The sequence below is a fragment of the Hemiscyllium ocellatum genome, chromosome 19 (assembly GCF_020745735.1).
Source record: "Hemiscyllium ocellatum isolate sHemOce1 chromosome 19, sHemOce1.pat.X.cur, whole genome shotgun sequence".
Taxonomy (NCBI): Eukaryota; Metazoa; Chordata; class Chondrichthyes; order Orectolobiformes; family Hemiscylliidae; genus Hemiscyllium; species Hemiscyllium ocellatum.
The window spans coordinates 26,235,842-26,240,162 of record NC_083419.1 but is presented as its reverse complement, the minus strand read 5'-3'; the positions used below and the strand labels follow the sequence as shown (position 1 = coordinate 26,240,162).

General features: G+C 38.5%; 1 protein-coding gene across 2 annotated transcripts in view; it reads left to right on the top strand.

The window, feature by feature from the left end:
- rps16 (ribosomal protein S16) overlaps nt 1-4,321 on the top strand; it is a 435,012-nt gene that overhangs the window by 414,496 nt on the left and 16,195 nt on the right. The gene's annotated exons all lie outside the window — the stretch shown is intronic.

Genomic DNA, 4,321 nt, shown 5'->3' with positions numbered 1-4,321 from the left:
GTTGGGACGCTCTCTCTTCTATAGAGAACATGGTCTTGAAATTGACTCTTTCAGTCACCAGATCACCACAGTATATTTTGTTAGAATTGCACTGATTCACATCGGCCACCTCTACATTATAAAAATGGGAATTTCAGTTAACTAAGAAATACCACCTGAAATTTGGGGTTATTTTGGTAATTTTGTATTTGCTGTTGCTAATAACTCTGCTTTGTTTCCCATTACTGAAAGGTGTGCAAAACAGTTATGGACTTGCAATACAGTAATTTTAAAATTGATTTTTCTCGTATCCCTGATGTACTAAGAACTTCTGCATTCCAAACAACTGCTTATTTTGTAGGGAAACCCAAACATATAAATTGAAAGCAGGAAACACCAGCAGTGCTTTGTCCGGAGGCTCACTGAAGATGTTACCTAGTATGGTGATGAAACATCTGAAAATGAACCTTCCAGCTCAACGAGAAAACCTACATCCAGAACTTCAACCTGAGCTATGAATCTTTACAAAACTTGCTGATGTTAGCAAATTAAATCTGACCAGGAGGTGTATGCTGGCCAGGAGAAATGTTCTTTCTACATACTGATGAGTGATTCTTTTTTTTACCAAGTTTGAGAAGTAGCAGATATTTCATTATTATTCCAAAGGTTGTCGCAGTGCTCTGAAGAAATTATACAGAAAGGCAATGATATTAATATTGTGATAAAGCATCCCCACGTAAGTTGGTTGCAATATCTTGCTAATTATTTGTCTGTATAACAGATGAATCTTCATTTATCATTTGTCAAACATACTGAATATTTTAAGTTGATTTGAGTATTACTAGTGAAGTGGAGAAATCATAGTTGAAACTCTGTTGCAGATTCAACAATTTGGAAAATATCCATTTCAACTTTTTCATGGGGAAATGGCTAAATATAAAATAGAAACAGGATAGACCATTTGGCTCCTGAGGTCTGATTTGCCATTCAGTCAGATCATGACTGGTCTGTTTTGTTTCAAATTCCACATTTCTGTCTACCCTGATTTTTTTTTTAAGCCTTGATTTCCCCTAAACAAGAATCTGCCAAACTGTCTTAAAAATATTCAACAACCCTGCCTCAACTACCTTTTCTGTTTTGAAGCAGAATTTTGAAATCGTACAAACTTTTGTCGAGTCATTCACATTTATCAGGAGTCACCCTGTCAGGACAACTAACTTTAAAACAATGCCATCTTTTTCCCCCTCCACCTTGTCGAAACCATTCGGAATCTAGGAGACTTTAACCAAGTTGCCTGTCTTCTCTAAACTCCAATGGAAACAAGCTCAGCCTGTTCAATGTCTCAAGACCACCCCCTTTAGCTAGTAAACCTCTGCTAAACTAATTCAAATATATGAGTAAAAAATGAGGTCTGCAGATGCTGGAGATCACAGCTGCAAATGTGTTGCTGGTCAAAGCACAGCAGGCCAGGCAGCATCTCAGGAATAGAGAATTCGACGTTATTCCTGATGAAGGGCTTATGCTCGAAACGTCGAATTCTCTATTCCTGAGATGCTGCCTGGCTTACTTCAAATATATATCTTTCCTTGAATAAGAAGACTAAATCAGCACATACACTTCAGTTATACATCTTGAAGTAACGTCTTTACAAGAGAAATTGAATGTAAATGTGATAAAGGATATACACATTAGTTGCTTTGTTTTTTTTTAAACAAGCTGTACCTGTGTTGATGTTATGGAACTTGTCCCAGAATACGTATACCTCACACAGTTCAGAATTCTGCACTTGTTCAAGTAATTCTGTTTTTGTCCTGTCAAAGTGAACAACATACTCTAATCTGCCACATTTTTTTCAGCCTCCTTGTGTTGCCTTTGAAATGTATTTGCCTAGCTTTCTTCGTGTCATGTATGAATTTATCTACTATGCTTTTGCTTCTCTTATCTAAGTCATCGATGTAAATTTGTTTTTAAAACAAAAAAATTGAGGCTTTGTATCATATCCCTGTAAGACTCCACTATTGGACATCCTGCCAATTACCCACTTGTGCATACATTTTTCTACCACCCAAACAACCTTCTGTCAATGCTAATATGTTACTCTCTGCATCAGATTTTATTTTTTGCAGTAAACTTTGTGGTACTATTTTTTTAAAAAAAAATCAAAAGCCTTGCGGCAATTTAGAACCGTACATTTTATAGACTCCTCTTCACCCACAGCATATTATTCCTTCATGGAGTTCTAATAAGTTTGTGATTTTTCCCTTTTGAAGCCATGCTGATATTCCTAATTTACCTTGAATTTTTTGTGTGCAGCTCTCAATTGATTTCAACACTTTTACAATAGCATCAAACTAACTGGCCTATAGCTTCCCTTATTGGGTCTTCCGACCCTTTCTGAAGCGAGCGGGTTATAGTTGCTACTTCCTAGCTTGATGCAACATTGCCTGACTCTATGGAATTGTGAAAAATTAACGCCAATGCATCCACTACCTCAAGAGTCACTTTCATCTTTTTAAGCCCTTAAGATGAAATCTATCTGGATCCAAATTGATCAGCTTGCATGTCAATCTGTTTGCTCTACCATTTGCCTCATGAAAGGATTTTACCAAAATTACATTCTCCTTTCCACTTTGTGACATTAGAATGACTAGTTTGTTGGTATGATAATGATGATATGATTGATTGAGGGCATGGGCATCATTAACAAAGAACAGGTCAGTTATGTTGTGTTAAATGAATTGTAAGGCTCTTTATGGTGCATTTTTAGATTTAAAAATAAACAGCATGTACCATTTGGATGGGCTGACCTCTTCATGCCCAGGATGATTCTTGCATGCTATGGGACAAAATGTTCTGTTCAAGAACCCTGACGTTTGTATCAACATCAGGAAGAGTTTCACTTTTTTTGTAATAAAACATTCTAATTGCAATGTCAAACAAAGGATTTAACTTTGAGGGCAGGAACAGGTGACAGATGTGCCCTTTGCTATTCTGCTATCCCTGTGCCTGTAGATAAGGCCTCTCCCTGAAGCTGCAGTTGATAACATTAACTCAGAAGGCTTTTGGGGAATGGGGAGAGGAGAGAAGTGTTTGATGTTAGATCCTGAAATACCTCATTCAGCTTTACTAAGGATGTATGTTATAATGTTCAAATCACTTTGCCCCAGAGGAAAGTCTCAACCTGGACTTGACATTTTGGATGTAATCGTTCTTCTACCCCCTTTCCTGAGGAGGGATGGTGTCGGGCTTACTGCGCTCTTCCAGCTCTTGCTTGTCTACTTTGGATTCTTGTTGGAGTTTAATTCAGATAAATGTGAGGTGTTCCATTTTGGGAAAGCAAATCTTAGCAGGACTTATACACTTAAAGGTAAGGTCCTAGGGAGTGTTGTGGAGCAAAGAAACCTTGGAGTACAGCTTCAAAGCTCCTTGACAGTGGAGTCACAGTTAAATAGAATAGTGAAGATGGCATTTGGTATGCTTTCCCGTATTGGTCAGAGTATTGAGTACGTAAGTTGGGAGGTCATGTTGCAGCTGTACAGGGCACTGGTTAGGTCACTGTTGGAATATTGCATGCAATTCTGGTCTCCTTCCTGTCAGGAGGATTTGAGCTCCAGGGAGAGGTTGGATAGGCTACAGCTGTTTTCCCTGGAGCGTCGGAGGCTGAAGGGTGACTCTATAGAGATTTATAAAATCATGAGGGGCATGGATATGATAAATAGACAGTCTTTTCCTTGAGTCCAGAACTAGAGGGCATAGGTTTAGGGTGAGAGGGAAAGATATAAAAGAGACCTAAGGGGCAACTTTTTCACACAAAGGGTGGTACATATATGGAATGAACTGCCAGAGGAAATGGTGGAGGCTAGTATAACTGCAACATTTAAAATACATTTGGAAGAGTATATGAATAGGAAGGGTTTGGACCATGTGCTGGCAGGTAGGACTAGGTTGGGTTGGGATATCTGGTCGGCATGGACGAGTTGGACCAAAGGTTCAGTTTCTGTGCTGTATGTCTCTATGATTCTATCTGCAGATTTTTATAAAAGCATGGTGCAAAATAAATTACATGGTGGTATCACATACAATGCAGATGATCACATTTCTAAAACTGAATGTGAAGGTGAGTTGACATTTGGCTCAAAAAATCAAGATTCCAAACCTAGTGTGTCTAGGGTCCACTGCTAAATGACAGAGAAGCCTTGATTAAATGGCATTCAATTATCTGAATTTCGGATTATCCGGCAAGATCACAAGATCCTGATGCTTGGCTAAACTGTGTGTTGTCCAGTATTTGATTGCCCGAACAAAATACTCCCTGCCTGTATTGTTCAGAAAATCAAGGCTC